The sequence below is a fragment of the Perca fluviatilis genome, chromosome 14 (assembly GCF_010015445.1).
Source record: "Perca fluviatilis chromosome 14, GENO_Pfluv_1.0, whole genome shotgun sequence".
In the NCBI taxonomy this organism is placed as follows: Eukaryota; Metazoa; Chordata; class Actinopteri; order Perciformes; family Percidae; genus Perca; species Perca fluviatilis.
Genome location: NC_053125.1, coordinates 13,823,035 through 13,837,570, shown reverse-complemented (window position 1 = coordinate 13,837,570; position 14,536 = coordinate 13,823,035). Strand labels below are relative to the sequence as shown.

Sequence of the window (14,536 nt, the reverse complement as noted above, 5' to 3'; positions counted from 1 at the left end):
TCACAAGCCTGATTGATAGAGTGTGATGAGACTGTCACTGAGCAAGGAGAGCAGCAGAGAGATAGGCTAGATGGAGGGAGGGAAGTGGGCTGACCAGGGTAGAGAGATAGAGAGAAATAAATCTGAGAACATGTGAAGGATGAAGTAGGGGAATGAAGTGGCTGGATGGAATGTGTTTCGGAAACATGCAGGATGGGGAGGTGGAGGGGTAAGGGGTCACTGCAGGACAGGTGAGTCTGGAAGGCTTAAGGCTCATATGCAGGTTAAGTTTTGGCAGAGACAGATTTAACTGACATGATATATATTGAGAAAACAGCATCTATCTCAAATAGGGCAAAAAGTGTGATGTCTTTAAATTAAAAACTCTGAAGCACTCAAATCATTATTTGCCTCTATACAATGGAGATGAATATAATTTTCCTTTTGGTAATTTAGACTAACAAGCACATGTTGATTCAGATTTTTTTAAATGCCATATTTCAATTCTGGGAGCACTACAAACAACATTCCATTCACTTCTGTTGTGTTGATGAACTTTAACTAATGCAAAAGGCATTCAAAGTATATGCAACCGGCAACCAATATGCAAACAATGTCTATGCAAGAAATACTTTGTTTTTAATGGAAGTATAACTTGAGGCAGGGGCGATTCTAGGATCAGAGCTTTAGGGGGGCTCAGCCCCTAATGAGAATGTGACACGGTGCCTTGCAAAAGTGTTAACCTCCCCCCTGCCAAATCAGGAATTTCATTAGCCGATAACCTCTGAGCTAGCTACTGAACAACAACAACAACATCAACTGACGTTTTTTGACACTATTAACACTATGATGGAACAAAACCTGACACTTTATAAGTCACAGTAATATCGACAAATTGGACACAATGTTCTAACATTCAGCAATTTTAGATGCTTACGTTTCAATTTGGGTTCTAATCTGCACCATGAAATGACCAACTTCTTCTCTGGGGAATACCAATCTTAAACTTCACAACCATGCTCCTGCTCTCCCTCTGACAGATTAGACAGAGACTCAGCCAAAGGCGGGAGTCTGGCACAACCACCTCCGATTGGGCCAAAACTATGTTTCTGTTAACCCTTTCCTTGAATGGGTTACAGGTGCGTAGCATCGGCGACAGCGACAGAGCATATTAAACCTGTTTCAAGCCCTTTGAACCTGTAATTGTTTGTCTTCTGTCACTAACAGAAAAGTTCGCAAACTCTAACTTGAAGAACTAAAATTGAGCCCCCCCCTAAAAAGGGTCTAAAATCGCCAATGACTTGCGGCATGCAAGCCACAGGTGCTTTAGTTTGCCTAAACCAGTCCCGCACCTTGTACTTCGACCACCTCTCTACGTCTTGCATGCAGAGCACAAATACAGCACTCATTGGAAATAAATGCTATCCGACTATTGCATTTCCTGCCAATTTGGCAAAACAAATTAGAAGTAGTATATAAACTTAATTGCAGAAACACAAAGTTGGTATATGAAATATCTAATGTTGTAAATAAAGTAAAAATTGGCAACGTCATACTTTTAAGAACATGTTGAACATTTAATTTTGTCACCTGATTAATAAATCTAAAAAAAATGCATAGTTCATATTGGAATGGAAATGAGCCAAGTTTTTCAGCTACAACTCTTCTGCTCTTCAGAACTACATATTTCTTATAACTGTGTGTCTTCCATACGAATGCCATAAATAGTTTACTGGCTTGTTTATCACTCTATCAGCACCTGCTTTCAACACAATATTAGATCTTGTGGACACATGGCATCTTGGCAGTGAATGGAATACAGGCTGAGCTAAAGCCCTGTTCTGGGAATTCCACAGTTAGTGATTTCAGACTCAATAAAGGCACCATGTTTTACTTTTATCCTTGCCTGAGGAAAGAAAGCTGACTCACCAGAACGCCAAAGTTATTATTAGTGCCTCACATGTGTGGAGAAAAGCTATGCGTCTGTGTGTGTGTGAGAAAGACAGACAGAGAGAGAGAGAAAGACAGACAGAGAGAGAGAGAGAGAGAGACAGAGAGAGAGAGAGAGAGAGAGAGAGAGGGAGGGAGAGATAGGCTGAGCTCCAGCAGCAGTGGTAAGTGCATGGAGCAGCATGAGGAGCTCTTATCTGCTGCCTGCCAAGCCCTGACCTGGGCCCTGACTGCTGCCCTCCCTCCCTCCCTCTGTACCTCTCTAGCAGGGCTTCCCACTAGTCTGCTAAAGGCAAGGCGGCCAGGTGAAATGAGCAATTCCCATTCAGGGACAGGAGCGCCGCGCAGACTCACCCTGTGAAATGGCTGCTCACTTTGGCAGATCAATGCACTCCCTTTCCCTCGCACACTGCCACTGAGTGATAGCCAGGAAGAAAAGAAGGGGGAAAATGAGTATGGGTAGAGAGAAGGGACGGTCGTGTTTGTGCCATGTTTGTTTGTGTATATGTGTGAGTGTGTAGAGAGGGGGTAGGGTGTTAGCAGGGCATTTAATGATATTTGCCATGGCTGCTGAGAGTGAGTGCTGTTGAAGGAAAATGGGAAATGCTTTGCATATACTTAGACGACATGCAATATTGCTGTTGCTTCGATGGGAAGAAAAAGTGGCATTCCTAGTCCCACCGGATATGAGAAAACTCAGCCACTGAACTGGAAATTTTGCAGATGTGAATGAGATTAGTGACTATCATTAAAATGCTTAGTTGTGCCAAGATGGATTCCATATCTCTACAGTGATTAAACTCATATGTCATTTGACATTAATGGCATAGGCACAGTTTGGGCATATACAGTAGTTTCAAGGGTAAACATGTAAGATAATATGATATGTGCATAATCTAGACTTCGTTTCTACCAGGTTTATCATACAGACTCAACCTGTGGCTTTCCTTCTTTAGTGTGCATGTTTTTGCATACCATTCCTTTGTTCTTAATAACATTATTTATGACACAAAATGCAATAAATAGGCTGGTGTATGTCTATTCAATGATGTCAAAGGTCAAATGACAGCAGCATATATTATATTTACTATAGATTATAATACTCCCATATTTATAGAATATACATTTAAAAACTATGAGTCATTTGTAAAAATGTATGATATGATTACTGAAAATTCACATTATAGTTTATGTTGCAGAAGACCTATAAGTATGCCCCTTCTAGTTTTTAAATTTGAATATTACAGGAGGTGCAAGCTGCCCAATTGTCTACTCTCAGACATCAAAATCATCACCATAGAAATTTCACACACTGACCACCCTGAATCATGTTTGGCTACAGATCAATGCACTTCGCTGATTGGTTATTGGTTACATCATTGATAAATGCCAAGGGATTCATGGTCAAATCTATTATTTAAATCTCAAAACTCACCCATAAATCTATCATAGGTATAATTAACACTTATATTTTGCTTATCCAAACAAATGCATCAGGTGTGGTTATTGTACGCTATATATGCGTTTAACCTTAATAGAATGTATACTATGCTTAAGCCTTGCAGCAGGTTAGCCTTGAATACAATATATCTCCACACCGCCAATACTATTGACCAAGTCTGATAAACTATGGTTAATAATCCGTACCAGAAAATCAAATTGCATTATCCAGATATGAAATGTCCCTTCTAAATGGGAAACAAATGAAATTAGGCTGAAAATCAATGTGTAGCTCAAGAGAATATGTGTTCCAATTACTGTATGGACACTTTCAATATGAAAACCATTAACTAATAAATATAAACACTGTCTCTTCTTTTGGGCCACTTAAAATGAAAATTTGTATTTCTTGTACAAAGACTGCACAGGTCTGGAGTTCTACTTTTGTAGAAGTGGCTATTTAGCAATCTTATTAGAAATGTAATTGCTACTTCAACTACAATCTTTCCTTTTTGTTGAAAATTCCTTCATATTCCTCTCATTTTCAATTTACAGCACTCTACGGTTCTAAACAGATCATCTTGAGAGCAAACATTTGAACAACTTTAATCTAGTTTTTCTCTTTGAGTGATTGGTTAAAATATCAAAAGCGAATCTGTCCCTCTTGGTTTATAGGGTAACCATATGCATTATACTATACATTATCATTATTTCTCTTGCATATACACATTTTCTTTTTGTATTTGCATTATATACTGTATAGCTACGGGACCACCAATGTTTTTTCAAACTTGTGAAAATGGTGTGCAAGGAAGCTGCAGCGGATGGGATTAAAACAGCAAACAACAAACTATTTAAATGTAAGTTCATGTGCTTTTTTTAAATACGTACCACTACACTGTAGTTGGATATTGAGAAAACAAGCCCGTACCCTGTCAACACTACCCTGTAAAATGTACACACTACACAAATGAGTAAATAGTGTACAAATTGTACAGCATGCAGTGTACTCACAGAAATAGCCGAATTGACAAAAAGCATAGGTCTTATCCTCACGATTTGACAAGTCTTGATTGGGTCATGTTTTCTACAATCAATTTTGTCGCATATTGACAAAGAATTTAACTAATCAACCAATCTCACTAAAACCTTCATAAAATCACATTTAATTGGGAATCATTTGGGCATGTTTTGTAGCCTAAGGTATTCCTGTAAGCATGGCAAACAGCTGTGCACCTTAGTGGAGGGGCAGATTAAAATCTATAAGAAAATGAAATCACTTTACTCCCTCTTGTAAATCATGAAGGAGTGATAGTATCTAAGCAATCCAAACCACTTCAGATTCATTAAAGTGTGCTTGCCAAATCTATGCCGACTTAAAATGACATTTTGAACAAACTGAAGAATAAAAAATATCAGTGTATAATAAGAGCCTTTTTACAGCTATGTCATAGTTGCAGCTAGAGTCTTAATCATTTGGTAGAATACATACTCCAATGATATATAATTCATTTTTGTTTATTCAATTTTACAACCGAACATTTTACAAGTAATTCAAATAAAAACCTTACTGACTTATGGATAGGCCCAAGATAAGTGACTAGGCGTGTTACGAGACACTTAACCCACGAGATGAGACACGAGATTGGGTTCACGAGAACGAGATGAGATTTTAACACTATTTTAAAGAAAACTTAAATGAATAGATATGACTGAAACAGTTATTACTCAGAGAACCAAGGTTACACCTTAACCAAGCGTTTAATTGCGGCAGTAAACAAGTAGGCTGCTCTTGTATTGATCTCGTCACACCTCTATAAATGACTCATCCTAAAATCGTCATTGCTTTTGACAGGAAACTTCATGATGGCAGAGTAATTAATGTTATTGCTACTGTTATTACAAAATATAATAAGTCAAATTATAATATATATATATATATATATATATATATATATATAAAGAAATTATTTATTTAGCCATTCTCTCTGTTGTAAAAGGTAATCCATCATAATTTCCTTCCCATTTCAAAACCCCTGAAGTCTCTCAACATCAATAAAGGACGAGTTGAAAATATAGTCAGACCTATGCAGACATGACAGCAATAAAGTGCACTTGATTACATGGTTGAAAGTAAGGACAAGGAGACAGAAGAGCACAGGATAAGAAAATAGAAAAGCCTCTCAGCCTTGATCGCTCGGAACATCTTGAAGTTAGAAAGTCCCGTTTGTGTGCAGTCTTGGCAGAGGCAGCTGCAAGAGGGTTGCATCTTGGTCATCAGCTGTCAAGGCAGTAATGAACAGTGTTTACTAGTAATACCATGCGCTGCCACATTTCAGGGTGTGAAATGTCAAAGTGTCCATTTTCCCCAAGCAAGTCTGAAGCAACACTGTCAAGGCTTTGGCTGTAAACAATAGGAAAAGAGAGGCAAGACAGCAACGAGGAGCTTTCTCCGTTTCACCTATTATGGTCAGAGTGAATGGGAAAGAGCGGTAGAATGTCAGGCCTAAAAAAATAGAGATGTTTGCAGAGGGTAGAAATAGTGGATTCCAAGTGGATTCCATTTGGCAGACACATAATGATAGCTGTTAAACAAAACTGAGGGAAGGAAAGCAGGAGAGGCTGAGAGAGAGGCACAAAGACACAAGAAGACACACAGGCAGAGAGACACCTGCTGTTGCATCACCTGCTGTAATAATAGTGTTGACATTCAAATAGAAAGCTCTGACAATAGAAGCTGGCTGAGGCAGCACCCAGTATGCAAATAAAAAGAACACATCAGGAAATATTAGCTAGCGTCAGGACTTTTCATAGCACACAATGAAAACCACTTGACCCTTTGGCATCACACAAGTGCTTATGTATTATGTGTATTGTGTGTGTGTGTGTGTGTGGGTGTGTGTGTGTGCGCGCGCAGACAAGCACAGTTGACAGATTAAATGAGCTGATTTGCCACATGTCTATTCATTTCATACTGACTGTGCATATATGGCTATGCATAGAACTATACTGTTACATGTATCTATGTTTATACTGTATATAACACAGTTTGCTGAAGCCTTCCTATGCAATTAGCTAAACCTGAGCTATAGTGTACAAGGTTTGTTTTCCTTGATTGACATTCCATTTCCACTCACACCTCCACCCCTTCATTCTCGCTGTCATGCTATCTTGAATACCCAGGTTAACCATAATTCAAGACAGAATGGATCATTAGTTGGCAAATTCATTCCTCACTCTCTCTTTCGTGCACCCCACATGGCCCCAAAGGGCCTATCAATCAAAATCACATTCAGCTGATACCACATTCACCATTGCACATATTTCATTCCCTTTTAAGTGCTCAGCAGTCTTTTGTATCAATATACACCTATTGGAGTACAAAATGTTCATGTTTAAACTCAGTGGGATTTGAAGGACTGCAGACATTAGCAAAGCCTAGCTGATACACAGTTCAGTAGCTATTATAGTAAAAGCAATAGTCAATATGGTGCTCTCACATTAACAGCTCCAGTTGTGGTTGATTTCAAAAGCTGTGACCGTTTCTACAGCACTTTGATTACGAGTCTGATGTTTTAACAGCACTGCAAGTGTTTGTCTTGTCAGATTCTCTCTCTTGTATTATGTAAGGAAAAAATAAAAAAGATTGAAACATCGAGAGAAGAGCTTCACTTCTCCACTATACACAGAAAAAACTCTAATATGGCTGGCTGTTCCAAAGTCTAGATTGATTAGGTGTTTGCCATTAATGCTCTTTGGAAAGGCCTGTGCAGCTTGAAGCTTAGGCTTGCCAAATCACTACTACTGTTTAAATCACTCCCAAAAACCCACCTTTATTGACTTGCCTTTATGTAATCAATCATCTTTAACCAATTGGTCTTGACTTCTTTCTTAATGCAGTACTCTCAATCAACAAGCATGTTCAGCAACAGCCAAAATTTGGGATTGTCAGAACACTAATTTACTTTGCCTCTCTATACTGTACCTTTAATCAGCAGTTTATAGCACTTAAGGAAATAATGTTCCCTTAAATAACTGTTCTTCCCTATTGAGCAGTATAAAAGCAGCATAATCTTTTATATAGCATAATCAGAAAATGTACATTTTATTGTGAAATAAAAAATATTTCACACAGCTCACATTTAAATGAAATTCCATGACATCCTCACTGTGATCAACGCACAGTTCACTTAACATCGCCATGTTGGTTTACATCTGTATCACTAAAGGCAGCAGATATTCAGCCCAGTCTCCCAGCAATTGTATGTTCTATTGAATGTGCCACTGGAGGAAATACTTTGGAAAAACAATTGGCTTTCAATCAATCCGTTTCACAATAATCAGTTTTAGTTGCTTAACTGTGACCATACCTCTACTTTTTATGATGTTTATAAGGCAAAGAATGTTGTGACTGAATCCCAGGTTAAGCACATATGTCCAATACCAGAGTTCTGTCTGGCGATACGGTTAGTACATTCATTTTGTCATAAAGAAGGAGCTGCAAGTATTGCCATTGTGCTTTTCATTTGTTGTACATGGAGGGAAAAAGAACAATACTGTAGAATCTGGATGTATTTAAAAAAGGGGAAAAAAAGGAAATGCTCCTATTTATACAAGAAAGTAGAGGAGTACAGACAAGCTTGAGCAACTTTAAAGTTTTCTATGGGAAATGAGATTTGGAATATGACAGAACTCCTAATATCCTAACACACAGCTTCCCAGCATGTATGCTAATGCCCTGTCTTGACCACTAATACACAACAGGAAAAGTGGGCTAAATAAAATGGAAGGAGGAAGCTGGAAATATAATTCTGAATGCCCATAACCACTACAGTATCAGCCGTCTAGGATCTGTACTTCTTCATTCGGATGTTCTCATTTGTATCCACACCTGTGTCATTCACAGCCTTACGTCTTAACCTAATTTCATGGTCTACGGGTTTGGATGGATGGCTGTGCTGCAACACACTGAAGGGAGGAGAGAGAGTGCCATGAGTGTGTGTGCATCTGTGTGAGTGTGCACTCACACAATAACACTATTGTGGATGAGAGACAACGAGAGAGAGAGAGAGAGAGAGAGAGAGAGAGACAGAGAGAGAGAGAGAGACTGACAGACAGACTGTGTGCTGCTACAATAGCATAGAGAATTGTAGTCACTGCCAGATATTAACCTTATAACCTTGAACGTTTCTGTTAACACAATATATATTAAGCTCCTCTGGATAGCTGACAGTGAATTGGGGTTTTACAGACTTTCACTGAGCGTGACTGATTGATCAGAGGTGAACCCATTTTTTGGTAATGTGCTTCAATTACAGTAAAAGTTTGCTAAAAACATACAAGTGAGTTGATATATTGCAGAATTTGGTAACAGCAAATGTTACTGCCATTCGTGATGTGAATGTTACATGAACTATGCATGATTGCAGGGAAAACAACAACAACAACTAAAAGCAAATAACGTGGTTGACATTGTATATAATGCACAAAATAACACACAGAAATCACAGACAAATCGGAACAAGAGACGTGTGATTAGATCACTGATATATCTCGACTAAGTGTGAGTAATTCCTATTAATACTACTACAAATTGTGCAAAGAGCTTAGTAGTGCATAATGCCCCCAAAACCTTTTTTGTCTAAGTAATTGCTTAGTATATTCTTAAGCAAAGTGTCAGCAATGCCCTTTTAGTTTCCCAGAGTATCTACTGGTGTAATGGCTTATTTAGCCAAACCAGGCATGACACCAATTATACTGGAGGGAAATCGATTCCAACAAAGCACTCTGCTTGGACAAACAATAAAATGATCAAAGTGACTGGATGTTTTCCTTGCGACAAGCAACAAAATGAATGTGTACTTTAAACTTAGGTTTTTCTTTTTTTTGTTGTTGTTTACTTTTTAGTAGGTTTTCTTTTAAAAAACACAGATAAGCAAAAGTGATGCATATATGCTAACCGGATCCGAATCACACACACACTTAAAAAAGAAAAGTTCAAAACTAAAATAGTGGTTGATCCATTTTTTACATGAACAAAATCTACACATACAGTACATACATATGCATGCACCCACCCACCCACACCCACACACGCGCTTCCACTCATATCAACCCAGAATGATTCCGCACTTGGAGGAATTTAAACTTAGTCTGCAATTCTTCTTTTCTCTCTGAAGATATTAAGAGTATTATAACCAGCGTGACATAAATATATGAAAACAAAGACAGACAGAAAATTAAGCAAGAAAAAGGCAACAAAGAAGATGCAACTACAACAGCTTCAACACTGTTTCACTGAAATCCACAGTTCTACCATAGACACAATTCAAGATAATTGCTTTTCTTTTATTAATTGATAAAGTTGGTTGCTATTTTATTTCAAGAAATGGTGTCTTAAAATGCAGATGTATGTCCATTGTCTAGGCTTAGTGTTATGTTCATCAATTCTTTATTGTTCTTTCGTTTAAATGCTCTTTCAACACAATTCTATGAGAAATGTAATTTTAGAATAAAACCACACTGTGTACCCTCATCTTACAAATAACTTTTCAACATTTTTGTGTACACTTAAGTTGATTATTTTTATGCTAGGTTGGGCAGCAATGTCCCTAAACAGTGATTTTGTCCATTTTAATTCACGTACACATTCTGCACACTATGTACACAGAGAGAATACACAACTTTATATTAATTAAACGGTAACCTTTGTCCGGCACAGTAAAAGACCACCACCGCTGTATTGATTATCTCCTACCTCTGAGGCATTTCATTTTCTATGTTGTCATTATACATGGCCATTTTAGTTCAGAAGAGGGAAAAAGCAGTGACGCACACAGTTTGCACTAAGCTTATTTTAATTACTGTAGTATCTCACTTGTTCTCGGATGGTACGGTCCTCACTAAAAAGGTACAGTACTGATATTAAAATTATAATGAATATGGTAATTATCCTTTTTCATATTCAGAATCCTACAATGGTTTTATATTCTTAGGACAATAGCACCATATATGCTATAATAAGTGCATGTAATTACTGATATTATAATAATGTGTGTGTGTCATAATCCAGCAGTACATTGTGCTGAACTAAACTACAGATCTGCAGTGTTATTGTAATCAGTAAATCATAACTTATCCCATAAAAGACCATATATCACATGTTAGTGACCGTTCTTCCGTTAATTTTTAGGCTGTCTGCTACCTGGTGCTACACGTTGCCAATCTTCATTCATGCTTCCAGACGCTAGTCTGTCGAAGATAGGTCCCACATATGTCAGAACCACACAGACCATTTCCTTGAGTCCGCTGTGACTGTCAGGCTCCATGGACCATGAAAAGCAGTCTATGTGATGCCCGAAATGACCTCATCGTAGAATGCCACAGACTCCCACACTGGCGTGGGTACAACTATCCCTTCAAGAGACACTAAGAGAGCACTTTTTTGGCAGTTCTCTGCCAACAAATATAGTGGGAACTTTGTTACATTATCAGACAGAAACATAAATCCATTTTACAGTATGTGGGTAGAAAGTGATATGAGCATGATTTATCAGGTTAATGGTGTCCAGGACATTCAGTAGGTTAACTCATAGATTTTGCGATGGAGGAGGATGTGTTTTTGGCATTATGGCACCCATAAAACACGGAATAACAAACTTGAATCTGTGTTGAATTTTTGGAATATGGCCTATACTGTTAGCACTCAGTCTTATGTCTCCAGTCTTAACAAGAGGTGTCTGAAGCAAGAGTGGGGAAGAACCCCAACTCTCTCTGGTACAATTATAGAAGTGTACTGCAGTCACTTAGCCTGCTAATACACGGTGTGATATTAATTACTGTTTGTAAACAATGCACTTTGCAGAGATTATTGCATGCACTCGGCGTCCTCCATTTGTGTTTGGTAATTCTCACAAGTGATTAAGTGTTGAAGCTAGGACAGCTGTTCAAGATGAGTTCATTGTTTAATTAATTGCACTTGAGATAATTATTCAATCATTACTTTGATTAATTTTCTGCATCCCAGACAATGCATCAAACGTCTGCTTGATGTCAATAGTTTTGAAAGTGTGAGAAGAACAAGGCTAACCATTTTTGGGAGATTGATTCAGGACGGCATTCTGCTTTGTGGAGAAAATAATGTAAGCTGGCCATGATAGGAATTCATCATTGTGGCTGAATTGTTGATATGAACAATGCTAATGCCCACTTGACAAGCATACCACTAAGGTTGTCCCAACACCCAACACCTGTAAGGGCTGCATGTTTTCCTTATGTTTCAAACACATCAACAACACCCTGGCACTGCTCACTTGAACGTTTAAAGTCGATTCAGTCCGCATTATGTTTGAAACATGCTTATTCTTCACCCCCTCCGATATGCAGGGTAGTGGCAACATCCAACTGAAGGAAAGCTAGGCAAATCGTTTGTGAGAGATCTTGTCAAACAGATTAATTCCCACCCTGTGCCTCGGGGTTCTGGGCCGTTTTTCTGTCATGCTGCTTTGCCAGGCTCCCTCTTGATAATACCCCAAAGATAAAATTAATTGTGCGGGGAGATGTGGGATGGGGAGTATCTAAAAGGACCTTGAGCAACACATGAAGCTCTCTTTTTCTCTCCGCTCCTCTGAATGTGAAAACACAGAAACAATCAAACCGTCAGAAGCATGACACATTGCACCAACGATCACTAACTTTGTTAGGAAGTTTCTGGAAGTGTGAAGTCCTGAGAGAGATGTGAAGGGACAGAATCAACCCTCATGAAATATCCTTGTCTAAGAATGTCTATGCTCAAATTACCATCAAAGTGGAATCCCTCGCTTCATCAGCAGTTCACAGAGGGGGTTGGCACACCAACATTTGTCTACAACTGTCTAGTTGTACATTTGCAACTTACGGGAACACCTTCTTCAACACTGACAATCAAGAGTTCAAATGAACTAAAGATGTGACAGATGTATCAAATTCTGCATTGAAATCAGTCCAGTGCGGAATCTCAATACAACAAGAATAAGAATCTACAGCCATGCTAGCGGCTCTGTGAGGCTGTAATTAGGCACAGTGGTGCTTTGAGCTCAATGTTAGTGTTAGCATGCTGACATTCTCACAGTTATGATGGGAATGTTATTAGTTTTGTAGGTATTTGGTCATAAACTCAAATACTGGACATTACAATTTTGATCTAATGGTGGCACTACATAAAACTTCAGGGGATCACCAAAGTAATTATAATTCATCCTGAGGGTGACATGAATGTCTGCACCAAATCCCATGACAATAAACCCAACAGTTGTAGAGACATTTTACTAAAAACTTAAATGTCAACATCATGGTGGCACTAGAGGAAAATGCAGGTTATCACCAAAGTTATTAGGATTCATCCTCTGGAAACCATGAAAATCTATACCAAACTTCATAGCGATCCATCTTATATTAGATAGTTGTGGATACATTTCACAAAAAAATAAGAACGTCAACGTCATGGTGGTGCTCGAGGAGAAGACAGGGGATAACCAAAGTCATTAGGATTCATCCTGCCAGCCAGGGAAATGAATGTATGTGCAAGACTTCATTGTAATCCTTTCAATAGTTGTTAATATATTTCATCCATACTTCTAGCATGGCTAAACACCATTCCTCCTGGAAATACTGCCCATTTAGCTTCACTATACAGTATAGCAGTCAAATACACTCACACTCTAAGTAAAGCAGACCTTTCCCACAACCTCCTGTCACCACAAACAGCTCAGAACATTAGCTAACAAGTGCTAATCCCTGCTGAGACTGTGTGCAACCACACAATGTCTCAGTCTTTCATCACCGCTGGCCTTCAAAAGCCACCAAAAGACCAATTTAACCAAGAAATATTCCATAGAGAGCAAAGCAGAAGAGCAGGTAGATTGTGGCAGCTGTACCTTTTTTTCTTTTCTTTTTTCAATAGCCCCTTGGCACTTGAGTGGCCCCTGTCACCTCCACTGGCAGATGGTGCAAATGAGCCTTTATGTGCTGCTGTTAGACACTGTGGACAGCAGCCAATGTGCAGTCACACGAGATCCATGTTCGTGGGGGTAGAAGATTGCAACAAAAGTGTTGCTTTTAGTACTGTCATGGTCAAATCACTTTTGCTGGGACAAATGCAGACTAGAGTGACTTGGTTGGCTATGGTATCATTTTTATGTTAGCACAGACATTGGTGCTGTCAAAATTCATAGGGCTGTATGAATAAGAGATGAGATCATTGAATTGTTTGTTGGTAGAGAATGCACATTTGTTTCTTTGTGTGAGACGATTCTCAGTGTAGTCTAAGAATGTTCTGTGCTTACAGCAAAACGGTCCTTGTAAAGAGTATTATGTTTGGCAGTTTCCCTGGATATCGGTTTGGATCTCATTTTAGTTAAGCGTTTCACACACATACTCGTGCTAATACACAATGGTGCCCAACCCCACATAAACACTCACAGTCCCTGGGCAGGCTACAGATAACAGTTGTGAGCCCAAGTAGTCGCCACTGTCAAAGTGTGACATCATCAACCGGGCTTGCAGTGTCCCTGTGGTGTCTTCCTTTGGAACCAGAGATATCCTTCAACAGAGCTCATCCTGTGACGCTTCTGTGTCACTCAGGGGCCCAGACAGGCAGTGAGCAAGGATGACAGCCCGGGAATGAGAGCTCAAGAGCAGGTAGAAACTATTGACAGGACCCTAGGGAGCAATTATGAGAGAAGCCCAAAGGTTGGCTAAAAGGAACCTTGTTTAAGTCTATTGAAAACACAGTTCTTGCTAGTAAGATAGTCACAAAAGTAAATTTGAAGCTCAACTGGTGACAGATTAATCATATGAACTCTACTGGGGTTGTCAAACTTAAGAGTTTAGTTTAAAAGTTAATTAAATTTAGCTTTTCTGTCATCTGTGAATCTGAGAAAGTAAATGTAGTGATGTGATTACCAAGCTGACCTTTTGCAAGCTTTTTCACTCCTCAGCGTTTGTATTTTCAAGCCTATAAAAATCCAACAGGAATAAATTCAATAGCTACCGTTGACACTCTGCACATCACTCTCCGTAAAATACCTGCAAATGATCAAGGCAGACAGATAATGGCTTGGGAGAGGACTCGGCTTGCTGCCCTGTGACAGACATTTCCAATTAAAAAGGGTAAATAACTTGAGATTCA

The 14,536-nt window shown here is 38.9% G+C and overlaps 1 protein-coding gene and 1 long non-coding RNA gene across 27 annotated transcripts in view; one reads left to right on the top strand and one right to left on the bottom strand.

Moving 5' to 3' along the window:
• The window catches only part of LOC120573258 (receptor-type tyrosine-protein phosphatase delta), a 363,765-nt gene that overhangs the window by 157,018 nt on the left and 192,211 nt on the right, over positions 1-14,536 (top strand). The gene's annotated exons all lie outside the window — the stretch shown is intronic.
• LOC120573266 overlaps positions 1-14,536 on the bottom strand; it is a 254,868-nt gene that overhangs the window by 58,774 nt on the left and 181,558 nt on the right. The gene's annotated exons all lie outside the window — the stretch shown is intronic.